Raw genomic sequence first — 13115 nt, 5'->3', positions numbered from 1 at the left:
AAGGCAGCTGAATCAGCAGCCTAGGTCAGCCCATTGAGGTATTAGGGTCCGTTCTTTTCCTAGGCCTGATGCCATTAAAGTATTCATTAGTGGTATTCTCACTGCAAGAGGGTTTTGCCCAGGTCAAGGCTGTGCTTTTTAGCCTATGATTCCAAACACCAAGGCATCACTGTCAGACTCTTCTCCCACGGAGTGTTTTTTCTTCCGATGCTAAAATGCTCTGAACTTAATGTAAAGTGCACATCCTTAGAACTTTTCCTCCATTGCCTGCTCCCTGGACCCTGCTTTCAGCAGTAGGAAGATTGAAAACTCCTGGCAAATTAACAAGGTCACAGAAATTTGCCTTCAGTGCTATTTTTGTTTTTGTTTTTCACCTCAGTTATCCTGGCAAATCGAAGTACACCTGGACCCAATTTTGACTGAGATTTGAACATGGCCCATGGGATAGTCAAAAAACGCTGAATGTAGAAATTCTGGAGCAGTGAGCAGTGGTGGGGTAGGCCTCCTGCCCTGTTGTTCTGGTTAAGTGCCCGGCTATGAGGAGAAATGTCAGTTCATCAAGTTTGCTCATTTTGGCCACTCTGAGCTAATGCACTGGGTTGATTTCAAAGGGACTGCTCAGGTGCTTAAAGTGAGGTGTCTGGTTAAGCCTATTGCATAGTCAGAGCTTCCAACGTTCAAATATTACAGACGACACTGTGCTTATATAATAGTTTTGAATCATTGAAAATATTGAAACTAACTACCTAATTCACCCCCTTCTTCAGGGTTTCCACTCGTTTTCAGCACTTTTGGCTAACTATTTACTGCAGTGTATCTGTTGCATTTTAAACTCGGCAAGTACCCTCTTCAGTCAAAGTCAAAATGACACTTGATTTTCACTAGAGAGCGGCTCATGTGTGTACTGCAGGGTGTACGTCAGAAAGGGAAGCTCCCCTTTCACCTGCCTGCCCATCCTGAGCCATTCTGCCCTGTGTGATCCAGCACTGCTCTGCTTTCCCCAGGCAACGCAGCCACAGGAAGCAGGGGTAGGAATTAGGCCCGGTATTTGCCTTTGCTCCTTTCATTTAAAAAAATATCCCTTTGGCCTGAGCAGGTTGGGCTTTAAGCTCTCAGAGCTTCCCTAGCTACCCTCAGACTTAACTCGGCCTTTTGCCATTGCACCAGCTGTAATGGCAGCTCTGTGTTAGGCATAAAGAAACCACCTAGCTGGGTTTGATTGGCTATATAGTCATTGGGACGTATTATCTTTCTGCCCTGCAGTTATCACCACAGCTTAAACTACTCCAATTTCCTTCATTGATCCTTTGCAGCACTTCTTGCATGCTGCCTAGAAGCTGCCTCCTGGCAATTGCCTGTCCCCTCCTAAACACACACACATACACACAATTCTGGGTGCTACCATCCTGCTCATGTAAACTTGTCCATTGTAATTCTTATTCAAGGGTACAATAGGTTGGCAAAATGAGATATCACATTGCAGTTAATGCCTTAAAAATACTCAATAGTGGTTTCTCTTTCCTCTCATTAATGCATTCCAGTGTCAGCACTTGCAGATGTCTTTAGGTCAAGGAGGACTAAAATAACTGCCGGTGGCTTCCTTTTCTATAAGAAAGCAAGAGAAATATCATTTGAATATAATAGGAAGCTCTTAATTCTCTCCCTGCTACATCTACCAAGTGCTGTTCCGCCCCTGACAGAGCAGCGTGCTTGAACATTAGACCCCTGGCCAACAGAAATATCCTGGGGGTCACTTGAAGAAATAAATACTTTTAACATTTCCAACTGTGTGTTGTTCTATATGGGATGATAATAAGCTGTTTAATTAGAGAAGATACCATTTTATTTTCACACGCGGTGCTCTATAATAGATCAGACTAACAGAGGAGTTCAATTCATCGTCAATCACTGTTATCCGTGTGTCCTGCTTCTTTCAGGGCTTTCTCCCCACTTCATTGTACTCCCAGCTCCTCGGGACGAGCCTTCATCTCTAGGACACCCCCGGCTTGAGCTGTCACTCACGGAATACTTACGACCTCGCTCCAGGAAAGATTAAGCTCCTGAGAAGCTGCAAGTAGCTCAGGAGAGGACTGGAATTTAAAATAAAGGGAGGGGGGTTCCCTTTTTAAGCAATGCACTGAGCTAGTACAGCTATCCTCATTGGCTGCACATGGTGCCACTCACTGGCCCATTTATTCCCCAAGGGTGAAATTCACCCCGTGCAGGGAAACATCACAAGGTCTTCACCCCTCTTCAATCCCACGTAATAGGCTTCAGTGGAACACAGTCCTGGTGCTGATCCCCTGCACAGGGGCAAATTTCACTGTGTATGAAGAAGAAGGTTCATGGCCTTCAATACATGGCCCTTTGTGATTTCGGTGGTTTCTTTATGCATAGTAATGTAAAATACCTTTCAATCAGACCAAGGTCCATGCTTCTCCCTGCTGCTCCTCCGCCTCCAAACTCTGCCTTATTTAATACTCGGCCTCAACACCCTAAATGAGATGATGTCCTCCAGCGTCTCAACCTCTGGGTGAGGTTAAAAAAATGGATAAATGAAACATAAAAGAAAACTACTTTTATGGAAAATATTTTTGAAAAAATCAGTGCTTAAGATCACAGCACCTGAGAATTTGCTTAAAATGACTGTAGCTTGAGCCATTCCCATCCAAGTATCAACCACCATGTGATCAGTTATTTATCCCAATGGGTTTTGCAAAATGATGTAATGTGTGAGACAGGATGAGAGAGAAAATACTCTTCTTTACAGAGCAAACCTTAATGCAGTGTTTACATTTTAGGATCTGTTTTCAGATGCATCTCTCCAGATTTCTAACCCATCACAGGAATCAGGAGCCTTGTTAGCAGGGTAAATGTTTTGATGATCTTGTGTCTCCTGAATTTCAAAACACAGCACACTTGCCCGAGAATAGGAGCCTTACTCTATCTCACTCTTTCGGACTCCGCTCCTGGAGCCGAGACAAGATATGGGATAGTCACAAGTTTCAGGGAGGGTTCCTATTTTATCTGCAGGTGAGGAAAACCTTTTATGCCATTAGAGAAGCAGTCAGCCTAAAGTGTGATGTCAGAATGTCCCCTGCATACAGAGGATTGACAATGATACTCTGTTGCCAACTGCTTGCTGAGCTATATGTGGCCAATCACTTTTAATTGTTTAAACACTTGAATATTTTAGGTGTCATGCCAAATACAGGATTCTTTTAAAAATATCTCCAAGTAACGCATCCTGGACACTGGGGATGGCTCTCTGATGTAAACCCTCTCCCCTGCCCCTGCACGTGGGCAGTTTGTCTTTTCAACTTGGTCAGGGAATGGGAACTTTCTTCTCTTTCTCTGTCTCTTTCTGTCTCCGAAGGCAGAACGGCTCCCTGAGGGCGCTGGTGGAGTTTCGCTCCTGCTGTCTCCACCTCCTCCAGACAAGGTGGTGGGCTGGGCCCTTTAGCAGTGAACCGGTCCAGCTCACCTGTGCCTCCTTAATAGCCTCTCGATGGAGCCTAATAGAGGACAGCTGGTCTGTATAAAGAGCCAGAGGGGAATAGAAGTGGGAAGAGGAAACTGTGGCAGAGGTTGAAGAAAACAGGAGATCTCTGACCCAGGATGGGTTTGGGAAGCCAGAGGGCTAAAGAAGGCTGAGAGCCGGGGAGTGGGAGGGGTTCCCCACTGGCCTCCCAAAGCCAGAGAATAGACTGCACTGAAAGGGTGCTGGACCCCCTCCAGGGGAAGAAAAGGATTGAGGGCTGGGGAGTTCCTGCTGGGAGAGCAGGGGAGGACTCCAGCAAGAAGGGGCTGGAGTGGCTGCGCACTGAAGAGCAGGCTGATCATGAGGAAGAGCCTCCAGCCTGACAGAAGATGCCAGGGACGAATGCGTGGGGCTGACGGGTAGCTTTAGGGGTGTAGGGGACTGTTTGAGTTGTTTGTTTATAAATGCAGCCCCCAAGGAGAGGCATTATTGGCGCCGAGAGATTCTGCAGTGCAGTTATTGATGTACGGGGCCCCGACATGGGGAAACTGAGGCAGGGCGCTTGCTCCTCTGGCCACAAGGGCGCAATCAGGAGGTGGCTGCCTTGTTGCAATAGGCGTCACTACATCAGAGCTATGCCGGGTAACTGCAGCTGAGACTCTGACCCCTGGTAGCACAGGAAGTCTCTTCTTTGCTTGGCATTAGGGCAGTCTATTGTTTACTCTTTCTTCTCCCCCAGCCTCTCTTTCTGTTGTCACTCAACTCCCTGGAGTCTCTGGAGAAGGGGACAGCTCCTTCAGCTTGGTCATATAGGGTGAAATTCGCTCTAGCCACAGAAAGCCCAACTCTCCCAGCTCCACGCAGGCAGGGGGTGCGGTGCTTCTCTGCAGCCTCCACCCCAGCCAGTTCCACAGGGTGCTTGACCACTGGATCTGCCTTCAATCAGATCTGATCCCCTGGCCCACCCCACTGCAGCCTTCCACATTGGACAGAATTCAGATCCCCACAATAGCAGCAGAAGACTCCTCTGGAGTGGGAAGAGCAGAGGGCAAGGGCAAGCTATGGCCCCCGGCCTGGATCTCTCAGGCAGGCTGGCTGAGAGTTTATGCTGGGCTGGGGCTAGGGCTACATCTTAGCCCTGTGGCACTAACCACGCTGCATCGGTGAGATCTAACTGTGACTGCACTCAGGCAGTGTCTGCACATAATCGCTACGCAAACACCCATTTTCCTAATCAGCTATAGATTTCTACACACTCCAGCCTTAAGTGCTATTAATAATATCTCACACTCAGCAGCCTCTAAGCACCATCAGTTAGAAATCAGGAACTCAGTGTCCACGGGAAACCATTACGACCTAAGAGGGTGAAGCTTAAGCTCCAAAGGAGATAGGTTTTATGAAGGTCACCTTGAGAAGCAGCATCATAAGAATCCGTCAATAGACGAGAATGTTCCCGGTGTGCATTTGACGTTATTTTGACTAGCTGGAAAGGTTGAAGAGAAGAATGTGTCATATTACAGGGTCTATTCTTCCCCCAAAATTAGTTTTCCTGCAATAAGAAACAAGTAAATATAAACTAATCCTTTTTCATTTCAACTGAATGCAAGGAAAAGTTAATATCACCAGAAGCTTCCTGAACAAACACCACCTGGTCTGTGAGAGTGTCGTCTGAAGTGTAAAAACTTTGTCTAACGTCTCTTAAAATACCTCTCACATGGAAGCTGCAGATATAAGAGCAATGCAATTACAGTGACTACTAATGAACCATGTAATGCTTAAGGGAAAAGGTTTCCCCATAAGTGTGATGTGTTAATATATAATGTACCTACTGCAAAATGAATGTTGATTCTTGTTCTAGTCTGGGTGCGTCAGAATAATTTTTTTTCCTTGTAGCCCAGTGAAAATGAAGAAGCTGGGGAGGGCAGTCTGAGTGAAATTCACCCCGGTGCAGGGGGCCACCTGAAAGCCTATGTACCACATCAGTCCTCGTTTGAGGATTTAAGTGGTGCACTGACCTAGTGCTGTCTCTGCACAGGGGTGAACTTCAAAGGGAACTCTGGGCTTCCCCTTCCCTGGGGCTAGCAATATTTACTCAGCTTTGTAGGGTACTTTGAAGGCCACAGATCAGCACCTAGGTCCTGTGGTTATAGCTGCAGTAGAAGCATCAGACACAGAGGCAGATGCATTGAATTGTACTGTATAAAGTATTACTTTTATTGGTGTTAATAGTGAAAACTCAGAAGGGTCAGATGTTTTGTTCACACAAAAGTTTGAATCCCAAATTTCAACAACCAGATATGCTGATCTGGTTTCGTACTTGATTAATCACCAGGAGCGGGGGTTAGGGCACATTAGGGAAGGGAGCATCCCGGGATCTAGAAGAGACCAGAAGGAGAGGCATAGGGCGAAGATAATGTTTCAGAGAATACTGATGAAAAGAAACGTCAAGGACTCTCAGATCTGAACCTGTGTTGAAATGGAGCTGGGCTCTGATCCCTGCAAATTCGTCCATGGCGTGAGTTACACGATTCACCGACTAAGCAGGGAAGCCCTGTTTAAAGCAGATTCACAAGTAACATACAACCTGCCATGCAAATGTCATTCAAGGGGTGGCCTACAATGGAGACGTTAGTGCTCAAAATGCCACGTAACGGGGAAACATATGTTTCAGGGAGAAGAGACAACCAAACAAAGAAGTGGGAGTGTGGTAATACACCAAGCAAAACAGTGCTCAGCTACTATCAAAGTGGTAAAAAGAAAAGGAGGACTTGTGGCACCTTAGAGACTAACCAATTTATTTGAGCAAATTGGTTAGTCTCTAAGGTGCCACAAGTCCTCCTTTTCTTTTTGCGAATACAGACTAGCACGGCTGTTACTCTGAAACCTATCAAAGTGGTGTTACTGTACTGTTGTGGACACAACATAGAGATGTTCAAAGCAGCAATCTGAATATGACCTTGTAGCTTATGCGCTCCCGTGAGTTTCAATATCCAAGCTGCGGCGATGGCAAGGTATAAATAGCCATTCGGGGGAGTAAATATTTGGAAAGGGAGTGATGTTGGACACATTGTACAATTTGTCCTTCCCATTTGCCCCATCCACAGTCACCAGAACACTTGGGTACCCATGGAAGGCCTGGTCATTGCATTCACAGATGCAAACGTGTTTCTGCATGCTAACATTTGCATGTGCAGATACCTGGGGCTGAGCAACTGCCAACCTTCTATGGATGCAAATTAGTGAAGACATTTGAAAACATGGTTGATGATGCAATGCAGTGATTTCAGGGTAGCTTTGTCAAGGGCAGGCAGTTAGATTTCGATTTTCAGGGCTGTGATTGGCTGTTCTCCGTAGTCAGGACCTGACTTTGGTATTTATCTATTCCAGTGGCACCCTCAGGTCAGTGCAGCCACCAGTGTGTGTCAGGATGGGACGTACTGTGTCCACACGCAACTGCTCTCATGACGGCAGATGGAGGACACACGATGTCCCTTTGGGCCGTGCCACATACAGCTGCACAGCAAAGGGTTGATGAAACGACCTTTTCCTGCAAAGATCTCAAGAGTCAACTGCCTTTGATCTTTCTTTGAGGGTGAAATTCTCTGCTTCAGGGCTGGCCCAAGGCTGGGGTTTGGATTCATAGGACACTTGAAAGTTTCTGGGTGGGGGTGTCCATCCAGAAGCAGGAGCAATGAAAGCTTCCTAAAAGTAGGAGAGCCACTGGCGCCCAAACTGTGGCCCTGCCCCCATCTCACGCCTTCCCCTTGAAGCCCCACCCTCGCACTGCCCCTTCCCCCGAGACCCCGCCCCTGCACTGCCTCTTCCCCCAAGGCCCCACCCCCACACCACCTCTTCCCCCACCAAGATCGTGTCCCCTGCTTGCTCCTCTCAACCCCCCCACCAGATCCCCACTGACTTCACTAGGGCGTCCTGTGAATGCCTCAGCATGCAGGATCAAGACGTCTAATGGCACAGCAGGGACTATGATTGTAAAGTGCGTTTACAGGGAGCTCTACGGGAGGCTGGATGGCCCAATGGCTAGGGTGCGGGGCTGACGGGAAAGACGGGTTCTAGTCCAAGTGTTGCCCCTGGCCTGCCGGGTACTCTTGGCCAAATCGTTTGGGGCTAGATTCACAAAAGATGCCAAATCTCAGCATCAGGCCCCCCTGTGAGGCACAAAATCCCTGCTCAGCTGCTCTGAGCTCTCTTACCGGGTTGGGCTTTGCGGATGAGCTCTCACCAAACAGCTGGGGTTTGGGGAGGGGGAGAACATCCCTCATAAACAGAGCTTTTTGCTCTGTGGTTAGTGTACTCACCTGGAATGCAGAAGATCCCTGGTTCAAGGCCTCCCTGAAGGTGAGAAGGGATTTGAAGGGGAGTCTGCCACCACTCATGAGGGCCCTAGCCACAGGGCTCTGGGCTAGTCTGATGTGAGGTTCCCCCAGCCTCTCCTGGTGAAGCTCTTGCACTGTGAATAAGTAATTCACAGATCACTGGGCCAGAGAGAGAGCAAGCATGGGAATGACTCTGTTGCCGGATGGTTAGAGCATTCACCCAGGAGACAGATCCGTTGCTTCAATGACTCTTCTGATAAATAATCCCTCCTGCCCCGATTTAGGCCTCAAACTCCCTCGCTTTGGCATCTCCCATAGGCAAGCCCAGATGGGGAGCCACCTAGCATGCTGGCTTTTGTGAATCCCGTTCTGAGGCACCTGTCTCTCCCCATTCATCATCTAGGGAGCCTAGACAGCTAATCCAGGCTTTGTGAATTGCTGTGATTTTGTATCTACCTAAAAGTAAGGCATGGTGACCCTCAGCATGGCTATGCCTGAATTCCCTTCTGAATCTTCCTTACTCTGTGGCTTAGTTTCCCTTCTGTAAAATAAACATAATGCCACTAACCTCCTTTGCAAAGTGCTTTGAGATCCACATCTGAAAAGCACTATATGACCACAAGACATTATCGCTATTGGCACATGGGCTTGATCTGTATGATGTAAATCGATATCATCCAAATGGAATATTCAAATGACTTGCTATAATATATTTTACAGTACCACTGTACAGGTATTGTTCTCCCCTCCAAATACTAGCTGCTGCCATATGAACTGGAATATGCGCTAGCTGGCTTTAACCCTGAGTATTTCATTTTCTCCATCATAATCACTGGTTCCCTTTGCACAGTGCTAATCAGCATCTAGCCAATTAACAATAAACAAACTCATTTTATCTTACTATTACAGATCAAATATGTTATTGCATTTAGCTTAATGTCTAATGAAGCTTTTAATGGTCAATATTTTTCAGGTGAGACAATCTGGAACAAATCCTGGAGCATAAGAAAACCAAAAAAGGGACTCATTCTCCAGCACTCTGTGACATTGGACCTGCAGCTAAACAGCTTAGATGACATTCTACAAACAATGGATTCGTCCACGAAACACTCTATTGTACCGTTGGATATCAGTGGGGTTGAATTTCAGCTAAGTCAGCTGACAGACTGGGTTCAACACAACCTAATGGCTCATATTTTCTGAATGATGTACGTGGGAACGAGTCTTTTACAATTGGCCCTGGGCCTAAACGGAAATTAAATATTCGCAGCAATATTTGTCTGGTGTGTTACATTACAAAATAGTGGCTCCATGTTGTGCCTAACGACATTCTGTTTGTAATGTAGTGCAGCGCAGAAAAATTACGTCTTTTAGTACTACTGTGCCTCTCAGAAACCAAAGCTTTGTTATAGCCGAGATACGATAAGCCTGGAGAGCTGCCATTTTGCTAGATAAGATAACAGAACAAGAAATGCATAGATTTTCTTAAGATCATACATTCCACTCTTACTTTTAAGGTGTTGGTACAAAGTTGTAGGGGTTTAAGATAGTGCAATATGCCTTAGGGAATTCATCAAAACGTGAAGCTGCTCATGTGGTATTCAGCACGTTACAGACTATGATGTAAGGGTTGTTGCTTGCAACAAAACATGTTAACTTTGGTTGGTTGTTATTCACTTGACGTACTCGCTCAGTAATAACGATCATCTGCAGTGCTGCTCTGAGGAGACTCTGCAGTCGTTTAGCTGTTTACTGCCAGTGCGTCACAGAGAATATGTGGCTGAAATGAAGGCAAATGGACGTACAATATCCTGGCAAGAGCCCTGAACTGAAGCACCAGCGGTGGCACTCTTGAACTTTGGCTCCCGATCCCAAGCTGAGTTTTGCAGCGCGGGTCTACAGTTGTCACGAGAAGAAGGCAGCTTTTGTCATCCCTTGCCACACAGTGGTGTGTGGGACAACTGTGTTCTTAATGCAGAATGGGTGAGAACGGCAATAGCTCAGATACTCTGCGATTGCTGCTTTAAACCACGGCAACCTGTACACCATCTTTGCAGTGGGGTTGGCATGGGCCATCAGCCGTGAACATACCTGAACTTCAGAGAAGTTCGGAGTCAGATCCGAATCAGGATTCAAACGCCACCAGATTGACCCGACGCTGCATCAAACAAATCAAACATGCCAGAAAATGTGTAAATAAATAATTCCTCCAGGAGTGTCACTGAAGCACAGTCTGATTTGAGACTTAGTGAAAATGCCCAGGGTATGCACAGTGCTTGGGCCAAAGTCCGGCCAGGACCAGGGATAAATTTGGCCCATTGACTTAGAAGGCTGCTGAGCAAATACAGAGAGTAACTATGCATCCGATGAAGTGAGCTGTAGCTCACGAAAGCTCATGCTCAAATAAACTGGTTAGTCTCTAAGGTGCCACAAGTACTCCTTTTCTTTTTGCGAATACAGACTAACACGGCTGTTACTCTGAAACCTATCAAGAGCAAAACAAACGCATTCGGCTAGAGTTAGGCTTGGCAGAATTCATTTTTTTAATACTTGTGACAGATAATAGCAATGTTTATTTGTAAGTATTTTTCCAATTATTATCAATTACAATTTTCACAGTTACACAGAATTATGGGGTTTTATGCATTTCTTTCAGTTTTCATCAATTTAAATTTTCACAGTTGCAGGAAATGCTGGGGGAGGAAGTCAGACAGTTATTTAATGACAGGAGAGATTGAGATTCAAACAGTTAAAACTTTATAACCATCAACATCACATGTCAAACTGTACAAAGTAAATATCCTCAAATCAAACTCTCACGCAGCATTTCTCTTACTTTGCCTGTCAGTACATTTTGATTATTAGCGACGGAAATATTTTTGTTGGTTTGTGTGTGTACGATGAAATTGACATATAAAACTAATCCTTCCAAGCGTAGCTCTAGTTATTGCTCTGATACTTTGCAAAAGTAGCTCCAGGAAGCCTGAGTTTGCTATCACAGATTTAACATGACAGCAGACATCTTCCACAGACTTTTGAAAAGCCTCAACCATTCTAATGCTATTTTATTTCCAGTCAAAGTAAACAGAAATCCCCTTCTGACAGAGTCTGTACATTTTAGTCCCTGAACAAGAAGTGAAATACAGAAAAGGAAGGCACAATGGCAAGCCAGAAAAGCTTGAGAAACTGAGCACTTTCCAAGAACCCAACAAATGAACCAGTCTGAAAGGTCCTCCTTTTGCATTTGAATATGTAAAGTAGAGCTGATTCTTCAACGCTAAGGAAGACAATTGCCATTCCATCCAGGTAGGTGGATGTGGAAGACCTGTGCTTCAATTACATTTGCAAGCTATTTTCAACCCTTGCATTTGATGGCTTCATATTAAGTATGGAATATTCTCGTATTAATTTTGTAGCCAGTAATGAAGGCAGGACACCAAGCACTTCATATCACGTCTGCCTAGCAGATGACGACTGGTCTGCAAGGAACATTTCATTTGGGTTAATGAGGATGCCATATCAAAGGTCTAATTAAAAAAAAAATCCCCTTGTGGCATTATGTTCAAAACAACCCCTTGATGCAGCATGGGGGGTGGGGGGGGGGGGGGGTGTTTCCCTCCTGTCTTAAAAAATAGAATTTGCAATAGATGGGGGGGGGGGGATATGTTAAAGCCTTAGTGGTGGCTAGGGACAGATTAGAAAAGTCAGCTCAAGAAACTCTGCAGTTATATGGTTAGTAAAAAAGCCCTATTTAAATCTAGGCCTGCCACTAGCACCTGGCTCATTCGTACACTTCCCGCAGCCCTAAGGAGGAGAGGACTGGGAATACTGGCTTGATCAGACAGACTAAAAGGCATAGCAAGTAGGCTGTCAGCCCCCTAACTCGTTACGTCCCTCTAAGCAACTGAGGCCATGGGCTCAGGTCTTCATGGGGCCGACCAAGGATTCAGGCCCAGTTGGGATATTTCCTGTGGGCTATCATGGGTCAGGCAAGGCCCCAAGGACTATGAGACCAGATTTTTAAACAAATGTGTGTAGCTTTGTCCCGACCCCACCCACCTTGGCAAACTGGCCAAGCAGAAAGTACCAGTCAGTGGGCCACAGTTCCATGTGCCACCAGCTCTTGTTCTCCGTGGTCAATGACTGGGAAAGTCTCCCACACTTGCAGCCTCTAAACATGATGTCGCTGAAATACTCCGTGGGTTTGCACCCTAATGGGAGTCCCGCCTCCTCGATATTTGGCTGTGAAGCTCGCAATATCAATAAATGAACCAGCCACAAAGGCCAGCTTTTGGCGGGTGCTCAGGGTGCCTGTTCTCAGTGTAAGGCATTGGATTCTGAGCACCCCCTTTGCTGCCACTGCTTCTCCCCCACCTCCTTGTGGAGGTGCCCAGCACCCTGCCCCCTTCACAGTTTGCTCCTGACCTCCCATGGCATCTTTTGCTCCAACCCCTTTCTGATGAGCTGTTCCAAGAAACTCCTCCATCATCTGCGAAGAGTTACAAAGAGATCTCTGGGTGACTGGGTAACAAAATGTCAGTGTTGATAAATGCCAAGTAATGCACATTGGAAAATAGACTCCTAACTGTTCATATAAAATGATGGGTCTAAATTAGCTGTTACCACTCGAGAGAGATCTTGGAGTCATGTGGATAGTTTCCTGCGAAGATCCGCTCAATGTGCAGCGGCAGCCAAAAAAACAGAATGTTGGGACTCATTAGAAAAGGGACAGATAATAAGACAGAAAATAGCATATTGCCTCTATATAATCCATGGTACGCCCACATCGTGAATGCTGCGTGCAGATGTGGTCGCCCCATCTCAAAAAAGATATATTGGACTCAGAAAAGGGCAACAAAAATGATTAGGGATGTGAAATGGCTTCCGTATGAGATAAGATTGGGACTTTTCATCTGGGAAAAGAGACGACTAAGGGGGATATGATAGAGGTCTATAAAATCATGACTGGTGTGGAGAAAGTGAATAAGGAAGTGTTATTTACTCCTTCATATAACACAAGAAGTAGGAGTTACCAAATGAAATGAATAGGCAGCAAGTTTAAAACAAACCAAAGGAAGCCTTTCTTCACATAATGCACAGTCAACCTGTGGAACTCTTTGCCAGAGGATGTTGTGAAGGCCAAGACTATAACAGGGTTCCAAAAAGAACAAGCTAAGTTCATGGAGGCTAGGTCCATCAGTGGTTATTAGCCAGGATGGGCAAGGATGGTGTCCCTAGCCTCTGTTTGCCAGAATCTGGGAATTGGTGACAGAGGGTGGATCACTGGATGATTGCCTGTT

At 46.0% G+C, this 13115-nt stretch overlaps 1 protein-coding gene across 24 annotated transcripts in view; it reads left to right on the top strand.

Moving 5' to 3' along the window:
- The window catches only part of FHIT (fragile histidine triad diadenosine triphosphatase), a 1053300-nt gene extending 1042672 nt beyond the window's left edge, over window positions 1-10628 (top strand). For all 24 annotated transcript variants that reach the window (XM_043552284.1, XM_043552281.1, XM_043552273.1 and 21 more), the window contains one exon: window positions 8789-10628. The gene's annotated coding sequence lies outside the window, so the exon portion shown is untranslated. The remainder of the gene's footprint in view (window positions 1-8788) is intronic.
- Window positions 10629-13115: the final 2487 nt, after the last annotated feature.

This window comes from Chelonia mydas, chromosome 7 (assembly GCF_015237465.2).
Source record: "Chelonia mydas isolate rCheMyd1 chromosome 7, rCheMyd1.pri.v2, whole genome shotgun sequence".
Taxonomy (NCBI): domain Eukaryota; kingdom Metazoa; phylum Chordata; order Testudines; family Cheloniidae; genus Chelonia; species Chelonia mydas.
The sequence above is the reverse complement of the archived record's forward strand: the minus strand, read 5'-3'. Positions and strand labels throughout refer to the sequence as shown.